The 26431-nt window shown below is 44.7% G+C and overlaps 1 protein-coding gene and 1 pseudogene across 3 annotated transcripts in view; both read left to right on the forward strand.

Moving 5' to 3' along the window:
* The window catches only part of ASAP1 (ArfGAP with SH3 domain, ankyrin repeat and PH domain 1), a 300508-nt gene that overhangs the window by 94154 nt on the left and 179923 nt on the right, over positions 1-26431 (forward strand). The window lies entirely within an intron of this gene.
* LOC111728842 lies at positions 4758-4876 on the forward strand (annotated as a pseudogene).

The following is a 26431-nucleotide window of genomic DNA, read 5'->3' on the forward strand; positions in this document are numbered from 1 at the left end:
ATGGAGAAGGCTGAAGACGAGGCACTCGGGAAACATTTAACCCGTGACTATTCTCTGGGGCCAGAAATGATGCTTGGCCCCTGAAAGTGAGAGCTCGTCCTGCCCCCCTGTTACTTTGGGTTTTCATCCGTGTTGTACGTCATGTTGGAAGGATACACATTATCTTCCTGCTGCCGAAGAGGTGTTCGTGAATGCAGCCTGCTCCCTTTCCAGATCCTCGGGCTAAAGCACTGGGTTGGCTACCCAAGATCTATCATCATCAACTAGCTCTTTGTCATGTGGTGGGCATCCTGGAGTCCAAGAATGTTAGCGCAGGCTGGTTCCCTAAAGGTCAACCCATCCAACCCCCCTTGTTTTGGCAGTGAGTACTTGGTGGCCCAAAGAAGGGGAATGACTTGCTCAAGCTCCCGCAGAGGACTGGCACTGGACCCAGGTACTTCATCTCCCAGTTGGGTGACGCTTTGGGCCAAACACCTCCTTCTCTGGCCAGGTGAACTGCAGGCTGTGTCACCTGGCCAGGTTTACTTTTCCCGCTCTTTCTCAGCTGCGCTGGGCTGGTCTAAAAATGTGTGTGGCAGGTGAACCAGTCAAGTTTGTCTTGGGTGCGCCCTTTCTTCCAGGTTCTGGGCTTCTGCAGGAGAAACGTGCTGTTTTCCTAGAGCTGCGGTTCCTGACATTGTGTGCTCCTTGTTTCCTTGTCTCTGAGAGCAGTGAGCCCTGAGCCTGGAATCCTCCTTCTTAAGCCTCTGGGTGGGGGTCAGGGAGCAATAGGACTCCAGGGGCTTCTCTAGGGCCCCACTCTGCTGAGAGGTGCTCTGTAGCTGACAGCGAGGAGCCTGGGCTTCCAGGCGGACTGGCTTTGAATCCCAGCTGTGCTGCTTGCCCGCTGGGCAGGTTCTCGTTAGTGAAGTAGGGACAGCCATACTTAACCAACTAGACGGCAGCTTTCAAAAGATAATCTACATGAACAAATCCGGTACAGTGCCTGGCACATAGTTGGCGCTCACTAAATGGTAACTGTGTTTATAGTTGATTATTACTCTCCGTCCCTTTAGTGCAATTTCTCAAACCACAGACTGAACCGCCACGTGGCTGTCCACCGCCAGTTGCACTCATATTGATTCCTTGGTGAGATTTCAAGAGTGTGGGGTCTTCCTTTCCACCCTTCTGAGTGGCAGAAGTGAAGTCTTGTCTCTCCCCCACTCCCTGAACCACATCAGTTAACCTTGAAAACAGAACACGACCACAGGGCAGGGAGGGGTCTGAAGGGAGAGGCAGGCAGGGCCTCTGTGGGGGCGAGTCCTCCCTGCGTTGGAAGCTGGCTTCTTTTTTTTCTTTTAAACTCTTTGTGCAGTCACCCTTATTCTCTGAAGAGGCACGTGAAGGATTACAAAGAAAGGGCTTTAAAATAAAAGCAGAAGGAATGTGTAAGGTGGACCAGAGCCGCAAATCCCTCCTAGATGCGGGATGTGAGAAGGGCAGGCGGTTAATATTTGAGGCTAGAACAGGGAAATGTAACAAGTGATCAGCCACTCGCTTCTGCTCTGCAGGGTGACAGCCTCGGCCTAGCAGAAGGAAAGAGGAAGGTGAAGGGGATGATCATTTAACTAGTGTGGGGGCTCACGCTCACCACCCCCCTGCAGAGCTCTGCCCCGGGAGGGAGCAGGACTTCATCGAGAAAGGTTTTCACAGAGCTGGGGTGACTCATAAACAGTGACACCTGTTTTTCCTACAGAGAAGCATCTAGATGCAAACATCAACTTTATCTGGTCTTCAGCCACATAGATCTTCACTTAGTAGGAAGTGCCACACTCAGAGTGGGGTGCGTGTTGTCCCGTGAGAAGTTGGTACCCTGAGCAAGACTGTACACGGAAAAAGGCGGCCCGGTTTCAACAGGTCTGAGGATCTGAGAAGAGATGAGCTGGAGGGGTGAAAGGCCGACCAGCTCCCAGGAGACTGCTGGGCTGCGGTTCCAGAGGTGAGCAAGGTGGCCCCTTGGCTCATTGCAGGAGAATCTAGCAGTCCCTTTGATTGTCGGTATCCAGGGAATTAAAAGGAAGGTTTTTGGTAGGCAAACGTGAGACGGTAAAAATATCATTTTCTGTTTCATATAGTCCAGCTCCGAAACTTAATATTTTTAACTTTGAAATGTAGCACAATGGTTTAAAAATGTTCCTGGGATCTCTGTGAAACCTAGTTAAGGACTGATTTTTAAAAATCTTCCTATGCCACGGCTTCGTGATATTTTTAGGAACCTTTCTGGAACCAGTAGCAACAGGACTTCAAGCCCAGCATCAGGCCCAGCGTGCACATCAGCCAGCTCGCAGCTTGTTTCGAAAGCCTTCTGCTCCCTGTGTGGGCCTTCCGGGCACGGGGCACGGGCGGTTAACGGCCACGTTCATCGTGTGCTCACTTTTTGCCAGATGTTTTGTATGTTATCTCATTTAACCCATATCCCATTTGCCCCGGGAATACTCGCAGCTGCAGCGTTTACCCCGAGTTAACTCACGATTATAACACTAACCTCACCCCCAAAGTTTGCCCCGAAATATCTCGCTTTTATTATTATTTTCTCATCGCTCTAGTATATTGATAGTCTTTGGAAACAAATGACATCATTCTGTTTATAGCATTCTGTTTTTAGTAGCAGTATTTCCATTTACAAAATATAGTCATTCTCGATCACTGAAAATAGCCAAATCCTAGAAAATGAAGCATTCCTACGTGTGATGTTAACACCGTTCTCGAGCAGTTGTCAGCCAAAGATTCATTTGATGAATCCGATTTATGTACACGTTTCTGTTACATTAAGATTAGAGACAAGTTCTGTTTAGAAAGAACTCCAACAACAGTTTTCACATTTTATTTTCACGTGGCAACCAGTCAGATCTGCTTCAGCCTCAAAGAGTGCGTTTAAGTAAAATTAACATTGGCGGCAAGCTGCACTTATTTTTTTCTAAAAGGGGTTAAAACCTAATGTAACTACAGGATGGATTGTGACGGTTAGTGAGGCCAGGGTCACACCACTGACAAGCGCCAGATCTCACAGGACCCAGCCCCATCTGAGTTGGGGGCCGCTGTTCTTTCCACATCGGTTCCTGGGTAATCGTTATGGTTTAACCCTCTCCTCTGACACCCTCCCACCTGCCCCCAAAGTGAATCACCTTCAGAGCGTTAAACGCATCTGGGAGAAAATGCAAGACGTTTTAAATAGCCCCTCTCAGTTGCTCGCCAGGCCCCATCCGCATTCCTGTCACTTGGCTCCGTTCATCTCTTTTGACTTGCAGGTCTGTTAATTTTACAAAGAAGGCATCTCATCTTCTTAATGGCTTCTGTCCCCTTCCAAGTTAGGGCAGAGAGTCACTTGTAATTGCCTCAGTCGTCGGACTGTGACTTTGGATGGCCGCTGGCGTTGTCCTTTTGCTGACTTGACGTGTTGAAGTCGTTCTCTGTTCTCAGTACCTGAGTGACTTGGTGCCCTTCCCACTGCAGAAGCGACACAGGGGCCCCAGTAAGGGGGAAGAGCGCTTAGATCTGTGAGAAGTCCACTGTGCGCCGGACACTTAAACATGTTAAGCACTTCACACGCGTCGCCTCTCGTCCTCTTTCCAACAGCCCCTTGCAGGTGCCATCGCCACCCTTGGGGCAGAGACTTGGGAGGAGCTAAAGGCACAGCACAGCTGATAAGCCGTGGATTTGGGATCCAGACCCCACTCCTACCAGCTCACATTACTTCTGCTGCATCTCTTTTCTCTGTGTATGACACATGGCCGGGTGGTGTAAGAAGACAGGGCCTCGTGGGCTGCAGCCGAGATGAGTGAGACACCAGGGGACCGTGCTGGCTCTCTGGGCCCCTTCTTTACTGTCTTCCAGGGCCTGCCACCTAATGCTTCACGTCAGTCTTGTGAAAATCTTAGTGAGGAGAATGCTCGCTCCAGCTCACGGAACTCCTAGTGGGCCAGCGGCACTGTGTTTTGGTTACTGGGTGGAAAACCCTCTGCGGTTGGTATAGACAGAAACCTACCTGTGATAGCAACCCGCGTTTCTTCGCACTGCTGTGCTGCTCTGTTTCCCCATCTGCAGTGTGTGATATTAATACCTGTTTCGTATGTTATTGCGAGATTTGGGAAGTGAGATTGTGACATAAAGTATTAGCAGTGTCCGCACCCAGCTGCCTTGGCGGCCCGGGTGCAGCTCTGCCTCATTCATTATCGCTTCCTCAGCTCCGAGGCCACTGCAAGGCGCATGCAGGGCACGCAGGCGGTCAGTATGGTCATTGCTGATTTATGTTTCCCCTGCACTTACTACGCAAATATTTGAGCACCTGAACTTTTTTTGTGCCAGACAAGGGAAGACATGGGGCATTTATCACACCACGGCATTTATAAGTTCCGTTAGATATATGATCATTTACCAAAATAATATAAGGAAAAGTAGCCCACTGATGAGTGGCGGTCAGGTGATGACCTTTGCTGTTACAAAATGCAAAGCCGATTTTTAAATTCCCCCTCCAGTTCTGAGGCTGATAATGCTGGCGGTGGGTAGACCTTAGTACCTCTAGCTTTGTATCAGGATTGGACTTTGTGCTGCTATTCTAAGCCGGGTTGGACCTGAAAATGTCTCATCGCCAGTCTGTGACTGAAGGATGATTTATTGTGTCATGAAGCCTTTTGGTTTGAGGAAATGATGATTGCCTGGGGTAAATAGGAGAATGGGTGCCGGAAGTTAGGGAAGAGCCAGAAATTAAAAGGGCTGCCGCGTACGGCCATGCCACCCTGAACAAGCCCGATCCCATCTGATCTTGGAAGCTAAGCAGGGTCGGGCCTGGTTAGCACTTGTACGGGAGACCACCTAGGAAGACCAGGTGCTATAGGTGTAAAAAATTAAAAAAATTAGGGATTGTAAGCTGACAAGGTCCTTGCAGTCTGTGAGGTCAACCAAGGGTTGCCTCGCTTAAAAATAATAAAATAAAAATAAAGTGCTGCCTCAGCTGGGTGACCGAATACACTTTCACCTGGTGGGACAGCCACTCATTGGTTTGAAAGGGGCTTGGTGACCCCTCAGTTTCTTGCCATGCACTGTGGGCTCTGTGGACCGGCAGCAGCAGCATCACTGGAAGTGTCTGAGAAATGCCGAGTCTGAGAATCTCTCCTAGATGCGTCGTATCAGCATCTGAATATTAATAAAGTCTCCAGCTATTCGTGTGCAGTGTGGGAAGCGAACTTTGATAAAAGGACAGCTCTGTAGATGTGGAGCCTAGGAGTGACAATGTCGTTCTGGAGTCACTGAGGGGCGGTCATGCGGGGCCACCAGCTTGGGCTAAACCTTTTCACTTCTTAATACTTGCCAAGTATTTTAAGCAACAGAATTCCAGTCAGAGCTGCTAACCGCATAAAGCTGCATGATTTCTGATTTCCCTCAGAAATAGTACTGTCAGAGTTTAATAGTACATTAGAATTAAAAAACATTTGTATATACATCTTCTCCTTTGATCCCGTAGAGTCCTGTGATACAGTCTGATCTCTGCTTTAGAGATGATAAAACCGAAAGACTCAGAATCACACAGTAAAATCGGTAGCCATACTTGAACTCTGAGGTCTTACAACTCCAAGTTCAGAGCTTGCTTACTGTTTTTTTCGTAATCTAAATGTTTCCATATTGAGATATTGAATCCTCCATCAGTGTCATGGCTTTCGTGTAGATGTACTTGTGCACACAGGGGACATGAGACGATTGTAGGCGGAGAAGAATCTGGGCCAGGAATGGAATTCTGCAATAATCGACTTTTGGAAAGTTTCGTGGCTGTTTCTGATCTAGAGCCTGAAACATCAGGCCACTTCCCTCCTACAGCTTAGCATTCACCTCCGGCTCTTCCTAAAGCCCGGCTCGGATGACCCTGCTCTGTAAAACCTTCTCCAGGGTGAAAGGCAGAGGGCCGGCTGTTCCGTTAGTGTCTCACTCATGCTTCCTCTACAAAGCTGATCGCTGCATCTTGATTGCCTGTCTTATTCCCACCTGCCCACGCAGCTTGTAAGCTCCCTGCGGGCCTAGGGAGAGGCCTGCTCACCACCGTAGCCCCAGAGCATGGCTTATTTTGGTCGTCTGTACATGTTAAATGCATGTTTGCATGCATGATCCAGACGCTGCTTTGCCTCCCCCGCTCCCCATTGTCTGCTTTTTGTGGATTTTTAACAGCATCCGAAAGCGGGGTGGGCTTTTAGTTTGGTCCCTCTGCAGCAGCTTTGGGGAAAGCATTTTAAGGAAGGGGAGTCTCGCTTGGGGCTTGATGGTGGTCTGGCCCATTACAGCGAACAACCCAGCATCAGCCGCGTTTATGTGGGACTCTTACGCGCGATCTTTCCTTGGTGTCACCGTATAACAAGTGACATTCTCAGGAGCCCAGGTTATCAGGCTTTTCCACAGTTGGGAGAACTTTAACCTGCGATGGCTTGGGAACTGATGAATTCATTCATGTCTGGAAATAAAAGCGGGAGCGACTCTTACTTCCTGCCAAGTAAATGGGGCTTTGGCTGCTCTTTCAAGGTGTGAATGGAATGTATTCATCCATTCACACCACTCATTTGTCTGCGGCTTCGCTCTCCACTCATTTGTCCCAGTCATTCAGCCCCTCTGCCCTTCCCCCTCCGTCATCTGTTCTCACTGGGACCCTGTGCAAGAGGAGAAGATAATGAGGATTTCTGCTGTGTAGGCATTGCCATCTCATACCTTCCATTTTTCCTTCTCGGAGACATTGGGGAAGTGGCAGGGGATGATTTTCTGCAGACCTTTTCCCTTCACGAGGACAGTAAGTCCTAGAGTACAGACGTGTGGAGGCAGAGACAAGAAACTGGCCTACGTCTTATGTAATTATTTCCCCTGGAATTAATCCATTGGAATATATACTCTAGCAGGTGGCCTTCTGGCGTCAGTGCTTTTTCTCTGGGTGTCAGTCCGGCTTCGTCGCTGAGTTTTTCAGCAGGAGGATTTGACATTCACATTCTAAGGTTGTTCTGTAATGTTCCCATTGACATACCACTTTCCCCCAGTTTTGGCCGGAGGGGAATGTGAATATATACAAGAATCTGAGGTTTGTATTTAGCTGCTGCCGAGGCGAGCCCCAGGGGAAACGTCAAGATGACTGGATTCCTCAAATGGTAACTTGGTAACTCATCTTTTCTGTTTCTCAGCCTGCAGAATGTTCTTTGGTTTTAAAAGTAGCTCCTACCAGTGAGAGTCTTATTGGAATGGTGTTTTGAATGCACCAAGAGCCCCTATAATTCTTACTCCCTTAACCTAGGCACACGTCATCGGCTTGACAGCAAATCAAGGTAAGAGGGCCAACGTATATTTGATAGGGTACTAAAACTGGTCATGCCTTCCTGGCACAAGGAAAGGAAGAAGAAGTAACACCCTGTGTGTTAAAATGCAAGTTTTGTGTGGCTGAAAGCACCTGCAATGAAACAGGTCCAAGGTAAGGATCAGGAAGGGGCTTGGGATTGGTGGGAAGGTTTGACAGTTTCAAAGGCCTCAGAAACACGACTGCAGCGTGGGGAGAGTGACCGTCATTGGAATGGCGGAGACCTGGAAGGTCCGAAGATCCTTTAGGAAGTCAGGCACTCATCCTGTGTGGATGACAGTGGACGGGGGCATCATATTGCCCTGATTCAGGTATGCTCCTGTTTCCAAGAAGGCTTCCTCAGCTGAGTCATGGCATGCTGTGGTTAAAACCTTGGAAGGAGGAAGAGAGTCCCGGATGGGTCTGGAGGCGAAGGCGGTCAGCACGTATTTGTCGAGTTGGTATGCCAACCAGCCTTCTGAATGTCCTCTCTCCCTCGATCGTAGCGGGGGTGTGTAAGGAGGGCTGGCTGAACGCTGTGAGTGCAGGACTGCAGGCGGGACAGCTCCGCTCCAAACACAGCCTTTCCTGATCAGCATCTTCAGGTGGTCGTACCTGTCAGCGGGCCTCTGTGTCCTCTGGGAGCAGAGCTTGAAAGCCTGGCTTTGGGACACCTCTCTGCTGCTTGATGCTTGATCGACTGGAGGTGTGGGACAGGCATTCCAAGGAGAGGGACCTGGGCAGGAAAATGTCATCCCAGGAACCCAGTGGTGGCCACAGAGTACACGTTTGACATTTTAGGGAAGTGTCGGGTCAGTTTTTCAGATCTTCCCTGCATCCCTCCTGTACACTAGGCCAAATGTGAAGGGCTTAGGCTACAAAACTGGCAAAACCTAGATGTGGCCTTGTCGGAATTTACCCTATTAAAAGGCCCAAATAGCTGATGACGCTCTGTAAACCACGACATGACTGGCCCTTGACATAATCTAGCTCTGGCAGTTTGTGAGCTACGCCTTGTTCTTGGTTTGCACGTGAGATATTCAAGTGCAGAGGATTTGGGGGATTTGCTCACAGAGTTGGGCGTCAATCCCCGGCCATAAGTTTATATTCCCATAAGTACAATTGATCCGTTTCTCTTGGGCTGGAAAAATTAGCTTAACTAGGCCTCCACACAAAATCAGTGTAGTTATCTTTTCAAAGATAGATGGATGGGTAGGTAGGTAGGTAGATACGATTGATTAAACAAGATGCTCAGTGACATGCGTGAGAGGAGGGTGCGACTGAGTATGTCATCCTCTGTGGTGGCACTTTCTCCATTTGTTCAGGTCTTACTAAACTGAAGTGACCTCACCTACCCTACCTTACCTATTATCATTCCCCAACATCTTCCAAGTGGTCCCTCCATCTCTCTAGCCTGTGTTTACTGTTCGGGTACCATCTTGGGCAGGAAACACACAGAGATGTATGAGGCCCAGTCTGATCTCCGGGTGCTTATGCAATCTAGCTGTGGTCGAGTAGAATCAAATAATTCTGCTTGCCAGCTCCCGCTCTCCCTGTCATGCCCATCCTCCCAGTTTCTGTCTCATTCCTTAAGGCCCCATTTCTAGGAGTGTACCCCAGCCCTTCCTGAGCAGCTCCCTTCAAGGACCCCCTCCAGACTGGCCTTCAGGGACGTCTCCCCACAAATGCGCGGCCCCCCTTTGCCCCCTGCAGCCCTCCTTGCACCCGCAGCTCGCTCGCTTTGGCCGGCAGGTCTGTGCTCTCCTGAGCCGGTTCCTCAGTGTTCTCGTTCTGATCTGGTTGCTAAGCGCCGGGGCTCCCTGAGGGCACGGACTTTCGCTTCCCTATCATTTCATGGTGATGAGCACAGAGACTAAGGGCGTTGGCTCATTTGCACCCTCGTTTAAAACAGACACTCGTTAAAGCTTAGTCAGTGTGCTGGGTGCTCTGGATTGTGGTCTCCCAGCTCAGCCTGCGGAGGTGATGCGGCTGACCCGTACCGGGCACTCGCCACGTATCAGGCCCTGTGCTTAGAGCTTTGCTGCTCGGATGCAGAGCCGGAAACCGAGCATCTCGCTCAAGCAGGATTGAAACCGTAGTTCTGGCCTCCGACACCGTCTGTAACCACAGCACCACCAGTACGTGAAAGTCCTACCCGCTATGCCTCTCAATCTTGTAAATGGTGCTTTTTTTAAATATCAAACTAAGTGATGGGCTTAAACTGTGAGGACGTAGAATTTCATATACATAGTGAGATAACCATCAGCAAAATGAATGCTGGCTTCGTTTTTAGTTAATTGAGAATAACTTCGTCAATTCATTTTGTAGTAGCTTTTTATCAGGGCCCCGTTTTCACCAAAGCTCATCGTTAGTGTTGTGTAAGACCCCAGCAATCCCCGTTTCAGAATCTTGCTTTACCCTTTGATGCTGTGAGACTGGAAGAAGTCACTGTGCCTCTCTGAGCCTTGTTTTCCTCATCTGGAAAATAGAGATAGCAATTCTGCCTGGCGGATTTCTCGTGAGGTCTGAGGGAGATTATGCATGTTCTCTGCCATTTCCACACCTGGCACATCGTAGATTCTCAGTAACTAATGGCTAGAAAGAATAGGTATTTCAGACACCTGTCTTTTGCAGGCAGTGATTTTTGTAATTTAGGCCAGGTACAGAATTGTTAATTCTATCTGTGCCGCTGAGGCCTTGGCGCTACTCATTTTGGTTTTGTTTATTTCAAATCACTATTTGGAGCATTGTTGGCACTTTTCTCAGCATCGATAAAACATCGTAAAGTTATAGAAGTGAGAGGCAGGAAAGCTTGCACTGCGATGTGCATAAACAATAGTTCATGTTTTTAAAGAAAGTCTGGCTCTTGCCTATGCATGCAACACAAAAACTGATGTCAGCTTTATTCCAACTGAATTTGAATGCCAGATTGACACTGATCATGGATGCCTTCCCAGAGCTTTCAGAAAAACAAAACCAACCTGTTCCGTTTATTTAATTTTCCAAAAATGTCAGGGTTACAATTGGCTGCGTATTTTATCTGCTACACATAGGGATGACTCTTCTCCATTTCAGTAATGAAAACAAACAAAAAAAAGTTATCTTTCGAATAGATAAATGATTATAATTACATTTTCCCTCTGTTTTATTTAGACCACCAAAAATGATTCTAGTGATAAGATCATTTCGTTTTGGCCGACATATCTAAAATTCTTTTCATTCATGAAATTCCATGTTCACGAATGTTCACAGTCTGGCACCAAGCCAATTTTTTTTAACATAATGATTCAAAACTCTGAGTATTCCATTTTTATTTATGTATGTTTCTGAAAGTTCTGTAAGAAAGATAGACTGTTTCAAGCCATCCTGATATTTATTTTGCTAATCCTTCCCCTCCATGCTTCCTATAGGAAAATGAGTGGGTTGCTAGGCGGGTCTTCTTTTTCTTTTTGGTCTAGTGTTCCCTAAAGTAATTTCCTCCAGATTTTGTGATTCACTCCAAATGTTGTAATCAAGGAGAACTCAAGGGTTGCGAACCACTAGGGCCATCATCGTCGGAGGCTGGTCTTTACTTTCCTGGGTCTTGCATGGAGTGCGAGGCAGGGAGATTTTTTCAGTTCCCTTTCGCCGCCATTGAGACCAGTCTTTGGGCAGCAGCCACTTGTGACGAGTGGGTCAAGGGAGTAGAAAGGGATGGTCAGTTTCATTATTTTCTAAGGAGATCCCATTTTCTTTTCTTCCTGGGGGGCAGGGGAGGGGTGGGGGTTATTAGGAAAGCTGTTTCATTCTTCTTTGCAGTGGTTGCTAAGATACTTAGAGCTGCATTGCCAAATTACCCCTCCCTTTCAGCGTTTGCTTCTTACATCTCAGCCTAGGTGTGGTCACCGTGGTTCATTATCACTGATTCCCAGACATAACCAGAGGAAGCCATTGGTCTTTTTGAGTGGTGACGCTTGTCTTCATAAATCTCAGCTGTACTCAGGCTCATCCTCTTTCAGGTTGTCCTCAGCCCAGCTCCCTCATACAACACAGCTCCCCTTCCCACCCTGCCTCAATTTCTCTTTGGCTCCCCATCACCTTTAGGGAATAGTTTAGTTACCGCAATTTGGCTTCTGTTTTCGCCTTTCTGGCTTTCGTTCAGCCTCACACTCTGTGGGCTGAATTACACTATAATCACTTGTATTCAATTATCTGTACAATTTATGGGATATGGCTATTTTTAGGATGCTTGTTTGCCCAGTTTTTATTTTTCTACTCATTGCTCCAGTATTTTGAGATCTAGGATTATGGTCACTAAATTTCTGCATCTTATGTTTAGAAAAAATTTTAAGACACTTCTTAGGGCCCCCAAAACGTTCAAGAAACACAGCACATTGGATTGGCTGCCTCAATCTCTTTCCGGGGACAGGCCTTGTCCATGAGAACTTCTGCCCTCCCTTCCCCGTCAGTGAGCCAAGAGTTTAGGGATGATGTGACGGTGGTGAGTCTGACAGCTGTCACACTCAGTCCCCTCAGGCTTGTCATCCATATAGTCAGCGAACTCTCCACTCGTGGGCTGTCCATAACAGCTCCCCATAGTTTCTGATGGTTTTCTACATTGGATGAGTCTCTGATAGCTTGTCCTGAATCTCCTCAGACTAATGTGCTCACAAAAACTTTGCCTTCCATCCAAACTTGGGTTTCTCTTTAGACATAGTACCATATTTTAGGCCCCATAGACTTCATGAGAATTCATTGCGGTGTTTCTATTTAGGCTGCTACTGATAGGGATTCTGCTTTGCCCATCAAACCAGATCTGAATTCCTCTGCCTGGTTTTAAAGACCCTTCTATCCGCCTCTTCCTCCTGCATCCAGTCTCACCTGTGACTTTCTTTTCTTACCAGGAGGGTCTCTTTCTGCCCCCAAACCCTGATGCCATGCCTCCCTGCCCCTTTACTCGGCCTCTCCACTCCTCTGCAGCCATCTACATCCTGCCAGCATTTAAAGCTAAGCCCAGGTTCTCTGCAAGATGGTCCTGCCTCCAGCCTGCGGGCACATGGCGTCCTCCCCTGCAGCAGTAACTGCTCACTGACTCACGGCCCTCTCGCCACATCCAGCCCACAGATGTTTGGTCTGTTCCACCAAGTTCGACCTAGTTGCTGTTACTTGAATTTCAGGAAGTATCACATAAATACTGGATTTCTGGCTTGTTTTGAAAAATCAGACAACCTGATAACACTGAACTCTTTCTCGAATGGCAAAAGCCAGCTGAAGCTGATTAATTAGTGGCCGCTTTTCTTAAAAGGCGAATGTGGTTGTCATTGTGCCACAGTCATACCCTCTCCCTGCTACAGCAGACCAAGTTTGCTTCTTTATCAGCATCGTCTTCCTGGCTGCAGTAAGCACTGGCGATTGTGACCTCTTGGTTTCTAACCTGTACCATCCCCTACCCCTACCCTCTTTCTGTTTTCGGATTATTTGTGGAGCTTTTTGTGAGAGTAGGGATGGCAACTTTAAATTTTTTTTTGCTATAAAGTCCCCAAGAGTGTCGATACTCTGATGAGTAATTACTTTACCAAATCAATAATTGGTTTTGATATTTTAGTTTGATGCCATGGTCGATATACACATGCCAGAGCAGGTTTTTGTGTTTCTTTTTTTTTTTTTCTTACTTAACCCACTGTACGTGGCATTAGCAGCATTTGAAACTCTTAGTTCCCTAACACTATCGTGAACAAATCCAACATATCCGAGGGACTCCGAGGCGAGGCCAGGCCGGAGCGCAGAGCCTGGGAAAGTGAGCGTCGCCTGGAAGGGGGACTGCCGCAGAGACGGAGAGGGCGGGAGGGACTCCTTTGTTAGTCTTTTAGCCTCCAGTCCAGCATCAGCTCCTCCAGGACGGTCTCTTGGTCCAACGCAGACGTGTCCCTGCTGCCTCCCCGTAGCATTTCCCGAGCGCTTCCTTTCTCACGTGGAGAGCTTTTGCACCCTGGATTTCATGTCATCTTTCCAGCGGTCTTGCGAGGTAGCAGCTGTTACCCTGTTGTACAGATGTGGAAATTGAGGCAAGAAGTTAAGTGATAAGTTTCCAAATAAGAGGTTTGAACCCAAATTTGTCCTGATTCCAAAGTCTAAGACTCTAATCACTCTTCTGAACTGGCCCCCTTGTCCTGTGTCCCCCTGTACCAGCGTGATTGATGTTGTGCTTTTGCCTTCCTGTCCGTGAACTTCAGAGGTCAGGGAAGGTGTGTGTTTATTTTTGTATTCTTAGTACCTAAAACAAGACAGGCGTTCAGGAAACGTTTGATAATGGCAGTATGTTTGTTTGTTTCATTTTCCCCTGGCTTCTTTGTAGATTTTCTTTTCTCTCTAGTTAAATTCTCATTTGGTCCTATTTGGGAGGAGGCTTTTTTTCCTTTGAGCAATGATTTACATTATAGAAAGGAGGAAGGCACTTAAAATATTTAACCTTTCAATTTGCCGAAAGGGAATCTTATTAAGTGTTCATAATTACATTCATAAGGCAGGATTGATCATGTATATCCATGCACAGTACAGATGGCACCAGTTTATTGCTTAAAGTAGACCGTAAACAGTTTTCAGGTGGTTTTTTTTTTTTAATGTTTTGAGTCAATTGTTTTTGCAAGTAGACTGATAATAAAGTCATTTTTCAAAAAGGAAGGATTAGTATACAAATCCAAATGGAACTTATGGTTTTGACTAAGACATCTGAAAATGTGGAGTCACTGTATCATTTTGTTTGTGTTTCTCCTTTTTTCCTGTTTGGTAAAGTAAGTAGAGAAATGATGATTTTCCAGATAGATTAATGAATCCCTGGAACATTTATAATTGCAGGATCTTAGACACTTCTGCTTTGACAATGCGATCAAATCAAATTGGATTATAATTAACCAGCACTGCAAAATGTAGAACATATATGAGATGCAGAGTCTCTTAGAGGCAGATGAGCTCATGTGCCATGTTTGTCTATCTCAATATATTTCCCGCATATCATTGTATACACGTGTCTCAGACTGGAAGGAATTAAGTTGCCTTAAAAATTAACTATTTTTTTAAACTTTGGATAAATGTTACAGTCCCCAGACTTTGAGATAGAAACCCCTGTTCTCAGAAAGCTCTGGCATAATTAAGAAATCAAGAACCAAAGAAGGTCTCTCCCTCCTCCAATAGAGCTCTTCAAATCCAGTGAATTAGTGTCTGTCAATCTTTCTGTGGAACAAAACCAGAAACACTGATGGCATTGACCAGAAAGAGATTTGTAAAAACTTAAAAGCAGGAAGAAAAGCCATAAATGGTAGGGAAACATTATTTTTATTGATCTGTGACTCTCTGATACGAGTAGCTACCTTTTATTGAGTGGAAGGCTTATTTATTCCTTTGGAGTACGTATCATTCTCAGTTTTACAAATGAGGTAATTGAGTTCATCGAGATGAGATAACCAGTCCGGTGTCATACAGCCCCAGGTAGTCTGACCCTGTCTTTTTCTCCCGTTCAACACTGTCACCAAATACGATGTATTATTTCCTGGTCTAAGTCTATTTGTTATTTGGAAAAATAACACGTTATTTGTTATATGTTACTTGGAAAAAGTGATTCTAAAAATGGACATTGTCATTCACCTGTTCTTTAACAAACCAGTGACTGATACCACGTGTATTCTGGGTAACTGTAGTGGAATGATGATGCTATTAACACCCAAACAGAGGGGACTGACTGACGAATTCACATTTTCTTTATATGTATATTTCAGTAAAACTGGAAATGTGGTTGAATTCTAAAGTCAGAAAATTAAATTCACTTTGTTATTTTTCCCAGCTCCTATTAAATATTCTGAATTTTAAGTAACTGGATCATTTTTATTATTTTATTACAAATTTTCATTCTTACAGACTCTCTGATGAGTATTTATGATATCTCTCAACTTTTCTGTTGCCTTTTATTGTCTTAGATAAATAACTACGGCTCAAAGCTAGACGAGTTCATTAGATGACTAAATTACATTGCATGAATCATGCTCTGAGAAAGTTTCAGTCCAGATACTGGAAGTGATGGGCTTCTATCTGTCATGTGGACAGTTTATCGAGCACTCCTTCCGGGAGTGATGCCGATCTGTGAAGAGTTGGCTTCAAAAGGTACCATAACCATTATCACAGTTAGACTCTACCCACAAAATGCTCAGGGTTTGGGAAAATAGGATCACAGCTGAATATATTGCACACCACTTTTTCAAACTCGTGCTCTGGGCCAGAGGTCAATTACCATTTTTATGCTGATGGATTCTTCTTATATTCATAGATGAGGAATAAAGAAGGTAGAAAAGGGACAACAAGGAATGTTAGAAAGAGCATTGGTAAAATAATCTCTGTTCGAGTCCAGCTACCCTACGCACTGGCCCATTTTAAAATACGGTTAGATATCTCCGCAGGAGTAGATTTTAACACCTGCCATTGGCCTTCACTGTGGTGCGAGCCGGGTCCTCACGTCTCCTGGTTGTCATGTTCGAGACGCCATCCGTCAGGGACAGCTGCCGTATCTTACAGAGAGGCAGATCATGACAGTAGGTGTGGCTAACCTTACATGAGTAAAAGAGTAATTTCCTTTGCCTCTCCCACATATCGATGGGCTGAAGCAACCACAAAGTTCAAAGGAAGGTGTAGGATTTGTGTACTGTTATTTTTTTCCTTTCTCAGTCTCATCACAAGTCAAGTGCTGGAGGTTTGGGCATTTTACTGTGCAGTCAGAGACCTGAATCTGTTCTGTTTGCTGTGTGACCTTCTAGAGCTCCCCTCACTTGAACTTTCTCATCTGTGCAATGGGTTTGAGGGTTCCTGCTTTGTTTGCCTCAAAGGCCTGTTTTGAATCAACTCGTGGTTGAGGAAGGGCGTTGTGAACATGCCAAAGGCCCTCTACTTGTGAGGGCTTGTATGAAGAGACCTTCAGTATGAAATGAGAGACTTGGGTTTGAGTTCCGGTTCTGTTCCCAGCATGGTTACTGGGTTGAGTGAAAGGGTGCTGGGTGACCCAGAAACAATACCTGTCTCTCCCACGTCCCACCCCTGCATATTCATATTTAGCGAAGATATTTCATGCATGTGGATTAAATACCCTAGGAATTATCTTGATTATTTTGTCCTTTATTTTCATCTCTTTTATCATGTGTCTCACTCTAATATGTGTACAAAGAAAGAAAAAAAAAGTTTGTTTGCATGGAAGGCTTTTGCAAAGAAAGAAGAATGTTTTCTCATTGGCAGATATTGTCTTCATGTGTTTCTAATGAAACAGAAGCCAGTGGGTCTCTGGTTTCTTTCTTTGTTTCCATTCTGACGTGGTTGATGTCAGCAAAAAAAAAAAATGCAGTTTGTTTTTTGGAGAGGGTCATATTTTCTTTTTCCATTTAGCATAGGAATGGTGTCTACCTGCCATGCCCCTCTAAAATAGTAAAATAGATCGAGAATATGGGATGTGACTACAGCTTTCTGGGGTTGGTTGGATCCAACCTGAAGATCTGGGCTCAGAAAATTCTTTTGGAAATGCTCGTCTAATTATAATGACAAGCGTGCATGACACTGCCTAGTAATTATTTATTCTGCTTGTTCCCGCTGCCATGCTATCCACTTAATATCACTTGGAGTTTAGAAGCCCATAGTTTCAGGATGTTAGTGGTCATTTACATACGTTAACGTGGCCCTTTGTTTTGTTTGTTTGTTTGTTTGTTTGTTTTTCAGGTTTTCAACACACTTAGGTTTCTTCTGGTGGCACCAGGAAATAGATGTTCACCCTCTTAGAGAATGAAGATTTCTTCCTTTCATTGTTAAGAGTTCATTTATTGGCCCAGTGGAGCCCCACCCAGAGGGGCCGGGCTTCCCGCCATTCCTTCCATCTCATTGAAGGCCATTTGTAGTCTGAAAACTGAACTGCCGAGTTCTGTGAGTGCTGTGCGTTGGGCCCACAAATGCCTACAGCTTTCAGTCAGCAGGCACAATGTGAGCAGGAAAGGCATTTATATAATGTGGGGACAAATTTGGAAACTCCTGTGAAATCACAGCAAAATCATTTCCAGATTTGAGCATTATAATAGCACATTTGTGGTGTTTCCTGAAGCATTTGAAAATACATTTCTATGTCTCTATTTCCTTTATTCCCACCCATCAGACTCTCCTTTTTGGTGCCATCATTAGATTTTTGAGTGCTGTGACATTAGTTTTGGATTTCTGTCCTGAGAACACTTAGTAACGCATTGCTTAGTTTCTGCTTACATTTTTTAAAGATGGAATTGTCTAAACCTTTTTTCCATGTGGCAAAAATGGAACTGATATTTCTAATTTGTTTTTGTTGTGTCAAATTGAATTTTCTGGTTCTTTTACCTCAACTCAGCTTTGACTGCTTTATCTTTTTTGTTGTCTGAAACTCCTTGGACATGGAGAGATAGCGTGACTTATGGTCACTGGTGGCTTTTTCTTGTTGCCTACAGATATTGTCTCACTGTCTCCTTACATCCTTGCTACAAAGTGGTTGTTACAGGGAGCCACCTCGGAGGTCAACGGCCAGACTAGATGACACAAGGACAGTGCAGTCCCTCTTGCTCGCCTCAGTCATGTTTGGGACCCTGGCCTCTGGCCCTCAGCCAGAGCATGCATCCTCCTCAGCATCCTGTTTGGAGATTCTGATCTCGAGGGTCTGGTGTGGCACCCAGGCGCCTGTATTTAGAAGCACTTAGAGGGGTGATTGTGATGTGGAGGGGTGTGGGCGGGGCTAAGGCAGGCAGGACTGGACCTACGGTTAGGGTTAGCCAGCGAGGCCTCACGCCAGCAAAACACTTGAGGAACTTGGAGGATTCGTTTCCATCATGGGGACTGGCAGCAGGCACAGTCCTTCCACCCTCTGCCGTTAGGTCATTCAGTTCCATTTCTGGCACTATCCATAAATCGCCCTACTTTTTCCTCTCCTTCTGCTCCTTGCCTTCTCGTGACTCAGTCTGCACCTCATCTTTGAGAGTCACTCATGCTATTGCAGAGCGTGTGTGTGTGCGCATGTATGTGTGCACACACGCACATGGCACCAATAGGAACTCCCGATTTGGGGTGCGGTGAAGAAGGAATCTTTATCCAGTGCAAACAGCTCGACTGGTACAGCACAGCTGTGGAATAGCAGGACAGTGAGGGCAAAAGCTCCTCTCCAGCTACATAGCTCTGCTCTGCTCCAGTCCGCTCAGCTCCGCCCTTTCCACTCCACCTGCTCTTCTCTGCTCCAGAGACATCTGCGATGTTTCAGCTCCAGCCAGAAGAATGCAGTCTTCCATCTTTGGTGGAAAGGGGCAGTGTGCTCCCTGAGCCAGAGGGAAATTGACTTGTAAGAGAGAAGTCTCCACCTCTGGTCCCTAATTGATTCATCCTCATGCTAATGAGGACTACAAATCTTCTCATTTGATTGGTTCATAAAGCACTGTCTTGATTGGTCAGAATGGAGCTGCTCTGATAGATTGGTGAAGATGCTAATGGGGATATTGCTGTGCAGCTCGTATTGGACAGGGAAAGTCTCAGTCCTGTTGGTTGAGATACGATTCCAGGAGCTCCTTTGTAAGGGCTGGCTCCCAGGGCAGGAAGGAACACAGTGCAGGCAGGACCATCAGTGTGGGAGGCAGGCAGTGCAGGTGGCAGGCAGTTTAGTGCAGGCTTCTCGCTAAAGTGTGGCTTGCATGAGAGGCCCCTGTTAGAAACAACAGCGAGGCTCTGCTTTTAAATTTGAGCTCAGTCAGCCACAGGAGCCCTCCTTGGTAGCTATCTTCTTTCTCAGGTCGGCAGGCTGATATAATCAAGTGCCATGTTCGTTATTTTTCTCAGTTCAGGTTGGGCCTGCAAATCACAGTTATCTCTGTTTGGTCAGAATTTAGGCTGGGCGTACATTCCGGATATTCACAGCTGTGGTCAGAGTACTGTCACAGAAGGTCCTGTGGTGGACCTACCCAGGACCCTCGTGCCAGCTTCTTTTCTTTCTCAGGGTACTCGTCAGTAACACAGACCATCAGATGTCTTAGCAGGCTCGCTGTTTGCATTGCATGACTGAGTGTAGTATCGAAATCCCTAAATTTTTAACTAAGAGTTGCAACTTCCAGTCCTAGCTCAGCTACTTGTTAGTAGTGTGATTTGGGGCAAGCCTTTTAACCTTTCTGGCACTCGGTTTCCTCCGTTATAAAATAGATGCTGATATAGCTTTTCTCACAGTAATCAGTGGAATGTATGTGGAATTGTTCTCTAAACTGTTACACTAATAGAAGAGATTGTTGTTACAGCTAGAGCTGTACTGTCTCCCCCCCTTTTTTTCTGTTGACTTTTTTTAGCTTTATTGAGATGTAATTGACATATAAGTTTAAAGTATACAACATAGTGATTTTGCATATGTATATATTGCAAAATGATGACCACAATAAGTTTAGTTAGCACATTCATCACCTTACATAGTTTTATTTGTGTGTGTGTGTGTGTATATGTATATTTGTGTGTGTGTGTATATATATACATATACACACACACACACACACATACATACATATATATGTATATATATAACGTATGTGTGTGTTAATTTTTAAAATCTACTCTCAGCAACTTTCAAATAGACAATACAGTATTATTAACCGTAGTCACCATGCTGTACATTACATCTCCAGAATTTATCTTATAACTGGAAGTTGATACCCTTTGATCCACCCTCCAACCCTACCTCCCCTTTTTTTTTTTTAACAAACGGAGAACTGGGCTCTGGGAGTTTGCTATACCCAGGGATACCATACCTCATTAACAGCAATGCCAGACCTAGAAGCCAGGCCCTCGGAGTTCTTTTTATGATATCTTTTCGTGTGAAGCATCTATTCATTCATAAAGGGCCCTGGTTTGAATCTTTCTCACTCTCTTTCCTTCAGAGAAGTTTGCTCTTTGGAAATTCTGTTTCCTTGTTCACTCTGTCTCAGAATCTCTTGTTCTTGGAGCCTCTGATGAGACCCAGACATTATCAGGACATTTGCTTTTGCAGAAATGTAACTAGTATTACCTTCAACTTGGTTGTTAGTGTTTATGTCCTTGTCTAGCTCTGTGTCCCAGTCTTCCTGAGGAATATAGTTTTCTATATGTCTTTTCCATTGGAGAGTTAAAACAAACACACAAAAAATTCAAACAGAATAGATCTACCTAGTCCCTGTTATGGCTCCTCTAACCATTTTACTTCTCAGGGTGCACGTTCCCCTGGTTCGAAAGTGGTTTTTGGCTTCTGTGCTGGCGGTGAAGAGAGCATTTGCACACTAGCAGACCAGGATACTTCAGGGGGCCTGGCAGTTGACAGAGGGATATTGACCCTGTGGTCATCGGTTGAATGTGCCTAAGTGGGTAGCAGCCCAAAGCCATTACTGCCGCCTTCCAGGAATCTCTGATAATGAATTAGTGAGCTCTCTGTAGCCCTTGATGACCTGTAGAAGACCCCATACAGGCTTCATACGCTCCCCGACTTATTTCTTTGTTCTAGGGCCAGAAATATAGCTCCATATGCGGAAATCTCCCAGCCGTGTGTTTCAAAGCACTTGGAAGAGAAAGAACTACCATTTGTTGACTGTATTCTGAGTGCTCGGAGCTTTGTATCCCCCATTTCTGTACCACCACCACCCCAAAAAATGATACATTATCGATTTGTTGGAGAACATGTGGTAGGGTTGTATCTTTCTGCATTAGCTCATCCTTTTTGAGTTTAGTTTGTAAAGTTACCCTTTGGAGTATCACTAGAAATGTGTCTGTTGCTAGGCTCCAGCCCTGAACTCAACACGTCAGAAAAGTTTTTCCCACTTTGCTCATGTATGCAGAGACCCAACAAAGCAGTGATACTAGAAAAATGTGCTATCGATTATTTGTAATATTCTCAAAAGTAGAAATGACAGCATTTCTTCCTTCTGAATTTTTTTTTTTCCCCCTAGCACATTTAAAATTTTACAGTACTGATTTTTTTCTTTCTGGCCCTAGGATTTTGTATTGTACTTACCACAAAACAAACAAAAATGGGTATACTCTTGTGTTATGTCATGATATTCCACAGATAGAAAACAGTGTAAATGAGTGGACCAAAAGCCCCCCTCAAGAATACACAATTTGCAAACTGCATTTTCATCTGATATCTTTTGAAACTTGAAATTTTAAAATTGCACATTTTCGAAGGAACAAAACGTTCATCTCCCCCTCTTCTAATTCATCCCTTTAGGTGTAGGGATTCCTTTAGGGTTTCTGCAGATCTCTTTCGCCTGCTTTATATTTCGCCTTCACATCATTAGTTTTGTGTAAGGTAATCAAATCAGAGGTGTGGGGAAGCATTGTCGCTTGGGGAAACAATTTTGAGAGCTTTGGACCTGGCCAACATCCTCTGCCTGGCCCGCCACCACATATGAGCCCTGTTACATGGTTTTAAATAAGTATGATTGCTGTTATTTTAGTTCTGTCTTTACATTGCTCTGGTACTGTATAAAGGGTTTGCAATATCTATTCTAAAGTCTGTGTGATACTGGAAAACAAACAGATTTATTATAGCAGGGAACACTGGACACTATAATTTAGTTGGATTTTCTGAATGTCGGAGACTGAAGGAAAAATGAACAGTCCTGGAAAACAAATAGAAAAGTGATATTTAAATTTACAGATGACTTTTAACAAGTTGCTTAAGTTCTCTCTGTTTGCTCACTGTAAAACAAATCTAGCATTATTAACTTTATAGGGAGGACTATTTAGGGATTGAGAATATTCAGTAAAGTCCTTGGCTTGTAACATTGCGGGCGGGGTAAGAAGAGGTGGGTGAGTTTAAGGAATCTTGATTGAATATGAATCGCATCTGGAATCAACTCTAAGGCTTTCTAACACAGACCATTCTGTGACCAAGGATCTGAATCTGTGCCTCGGGAGGAAATGTCTTTGTTTTTGTTGTTGTTTTTCTGAAATAAATCACATAGTTGCTATAATGTACACTTAAATAGGAAAGAGGCCGCCCCAAAAGACTCAGGCAATTACCTACCTCTAAGCCATGGACAGCAAGATAAAGAGTAAGAGAAAGTTAGAGTCCAGTAATTGGGTAAACACTGATCACCTGAGCCAGCTTATTAGTAACTCAGTAATTCTTGGCTTTTTTTTTTTTTTCTTCTTCTGTTATAAAGACATGCAGCTTCCCACAAAGATTTTATGCATTCTAAAAATAACAAAGTGGGGGAAAAAAAGAAAACCAAAGAAAATGGCACACAACTGTTGTAAACAGGAGACGGGAGAATGTACGCTAGATTTAGTCATTTAGGGCTGGAGATGAGCAGGAGATAGTGTGTCCTTTCATCGGGTACCATTTCCTCGTGCTGTGAAATCCCAGTGAAGAGAGCAAGTTCAGCTCAGTGGGTGATCAGCCTAATCGTTTATAGTTTGTTTAGTCCCATTTTTAAAATGTTGTAGCTTTTATCACATTTCTGAAGGTGGTAAAAAGAGAAGACCAAGAAAAACAGAGATGCAGGGACGTGTTGGAAGCTAAATTTAAAGTTAGATGAGTAGCCCCAAGCATCTGAGCTCGGCTTACAGAAATAGGAGAAACGCTGCTATTGGTTTTGGCTTCCTTCTGTCTTTCTCCTTGAGGTGGTATGTGTTCCTTTTACCATAACTACGTAAGGTATAATTTCTCGGGAAAGAAAAACAAGTTCCTTGGAGCTGTGTGGCACAGAGGCACTACAGTGTCTTCACAGCACATCGTTGTAACATGTGTGTGTATGTTTTGTGCTTTTTGTTTTTTTTTTTTTTAAAGAGCAGAGCGAGGCAGAAGATCCCTGTGGGATAAACTGCCCCTTTAACACGACCTGTGCCGAAGGTCCCCTTTCATCTGGGTGCAGGGCACTTGTCAGTAGGTCGCTCCTTCATCCCCACAGTCTTAAGAGCAGCCCTGTCTCTGACCGGAAGAATGGCGAGCCAGGGGACAAGGAGGAGCAAATCACAGCCAGCTCTGCTGATCGGGAGGGCGGTGTGGGGACCAGGAAAAGCAGCTCTTGCTTGAGGACGGTGTGATTCTCAGACCACCCCCAGCCAGCATGGGAGCCTGGGGAAGAAGCACTGGTTTGCTTGGTCAAACAGATTGTCGGGCGTTTTTATCGTGTGTGTTGATGACTCACGTGACACCGTGAGATGAACGACTCCTTGGGTAATGGTGATAGGAAAGCTTTGTTTCAAACAAGAGAGAGTAATGTGAATCACTAGGAAAAATTAATTTGAGCAAACCGAGAAATGGCATTAAAGGTAGAGAGACATACAAGTATAAAACCTGTAACTCTTGTTTAAGCATTGTCTTATTTTTCCCAGCAGCTTCTACCTGCATGACAAAAGTGACCTCCCTGCGGGACTTGTGTGTTTTGAAGGGGGTTGGTTTGTTTCTTGTGTTTTTCTTAAACTCAGATATCGGAACCAAATTGCCTTCTCTCAGAGACATATATAGGATAAAGATGTGTCGAGTCAGGTTAATTTTTATGCCTTTATGCTTGTTTGAGTTGATAGACTATTTTTTAGTGAAAAGAAAAGCTTTGACTATATAAGAAACTTGTCTATACAACTAGTTACCCAGTGAACTTTTTTAATGAGGAAAGTTATTTCTTTATACTTTAACTTACAGAGCCCTGTCTGTATTAGACATAGAAATCGTACTGAACAAATGTTAAAATCAGAAGTCAAGGGACTTCAGAAATAGTCTAATCAGACTGCATGCAGATCACGGCACATTGATCAGTCGTGAAGTAAATTTAATTTGGTCCTTATCACAGAAACATTTGATCTCACTTGAGGGGGAGGCCTAGGTCCAAAGGGAGAAAGGACTTGGTCTGCATCTTTTGTTATAAATATTCGATAACTTTTTATACTTTGAAGTAATGCCTCAAAATACTGTGATTCTGGGGTGCTTGCAACACATATTCGGCCTGTTTATTTAATTCAGAGACCAACTAATGCAACAATTAAAAATAATTTTGCTCTGATTTGAACGCAGAGGCCTAGTCTTATAGCCACCAGCCCCTACCTTTATGTACTTTTCAACTTTCCCAAAGGAGTGACTCAGCTGCTAGTGACCCCGCCTGGGTGGGAACCTGTCTTTAGTTAGGAAGCAGATATTCCTGGTGCACGGGAGGGAGGGAACCAGTCACACACAGTTATTGAAACCTGTTTCCCACACGAAGCTGAGTTGGTCACCATATCTAAGTGGAATTAGAGAGGTGACTTTGGTAGGAGGCACGTATAGTTGCCTCCTACCAAAACAACGCAGAGGTGCTGGGGTTAGGGCGCCTAGCTTCCCCGAAAATCCAAGTTTAACTATAGCTGGCCCTCTGCATGTGGGTTTCCCACCCTCGGAGTTGACCCTTGAACAATGCGGGTGTGAACTGGAAAAAGTCCAGTATAAGTGGACCCGCATAGTTCAAACGGGTGTTGATCAAAGGTCAGCTGTATTAGCTGAGTTGCGGGTTGGCATGTTGGCACACGTGTTGAGATTCTTGTTTCTTTCCTGTGGTTGACCTTCCAAGCGTGTATAAATAGTCATTTGAACGGTCACTACCTGTATTCCCAGGAAATCCTGTTAACAATTTTTTTGTCTGCTTCCTTGCAGCCAGAGGTACACTCAAGGTCACACAATGGCCATTTTATTTCTTTGGAAACCATATGACAGAAATCTGCATTGGCATTCTATCTCTGGCTGTGTGGGTAATTCTGAAAACCTCGGATTTTACTTTCAAATTCATCCACAGCTAAACCAAACTCTGCCTTTTTCCTAAGTCTGAAGAATGCATCCCAGACAAAAGGCCAATTTCAGTTGACCTTAATTCTCCCTCTGCGACATTCCTTTAGTTCTGGGTGTTTGAAATTCAAGGCCTGTTCTGGTTTCAAGTACACTGTTTTAAAAAGTCTGAAACAGAAATGTATTACTGGACTGATAATGCCTCATGGAGGCCAATAATAGTTTTATGTAGAAGCCACAGTACTTTTTTTGTTAGCGGTTTAAGTGCCTTTGACTGTTCCTTTTCCTCCCACCCCCCTTCACCCCCTCAGGTTTCTTGAATCGCGCTGAGTAATTCGATATTGCTCTTGTCCTGCATAATGTAAGCTCACATTGGCAAAATTGTTGGGGGAAAGAATTTAGTTTAACAAACAGGAGTGTAATTTTGTGGAGACTGCAAATACTTCTTGAACTGAGGCCTTATCAAGTAGCCCAAATACCATTTTTTTTTTAATTTAATATACCATATGACAATAATGAATTTTTTAGATATCTGGAGAGTAATGATCACCCACCATCCCACCACTCTAACCTATTTTTAGCCGTTACCATCAATCAAGTCTTTGCTATTTGCATACATTGTTTTGAACATTTGCCACTACAGGAGACGGGAGAATGTACGCTAGATTTAGTCATTTAGGGCTGGAGATGAGCAGGAGATAGTGTGTCCTTTCATCGGGTACCATTTCCTCGTGCTGTGAAATCCCAGTGAAGAGAGCAAGTTCAGCTCAGTGGGTGATCAGCCTAATCGTTTATAGTTTGTTTAGTCCCATTTTTAAAATGTTGTAGCTTTTATCACATTTCTGAAGGTGGTAAAAAGAGAAGACCAAGAAAAACAGAGATGCAGGGACGTGTTGGAAGCTAAATTTAAAGTTAGATGAGTAGCCCCAAGCATCTGAGCTCGGCTTACAGAAATAGGAGAAACGCTGCTATTGGTTTTGGCTTCCTTCTGTCTTTCTCCTTGAGGTGGTATGTGTTCCTTTTACCATAACTACGTAAGGTATAATTTCTCGGGAAAGAAAAACAAGTTCCTTGGAGCTGTGTGGCACACAGGCACTACAGTGTCTTCACAGCACATCGTTGTAACATGTGTGTGTATGTTTTGTGTTTTTTGTTTTTTTTTTTAAAGAGCAGAGCGAGGCAGAAGATCCCTGTGGGATAAACTGCCCCTTTAACACGACCTGTGCCGAAGGTCCCCTTTCATCTGGGTGCAGGGCACTTGTCAGTAGGTCGCTCCTTCATCCCCACAGTCTTAAGAGCAGCCCTGTCTCTGACCGGAAGAATGG

The sequence above is a fragment of the Pteropus vampyrus genome, unplaced genomic scaffold (genome assembly GCF_000151845.1).
Source record: "Pteropus vampyrus isolate Shadow unplaced genomic scaffold, Pvam_2.0 Scaffold232, whole genome shotgun sequence".
Taxonomy (NCBI): Eukaryota; Metazoa; Chordata; class Mammalia; order Chiroptera; family Pteropodidae; genus Pteropus; species Pteropus vampyrus.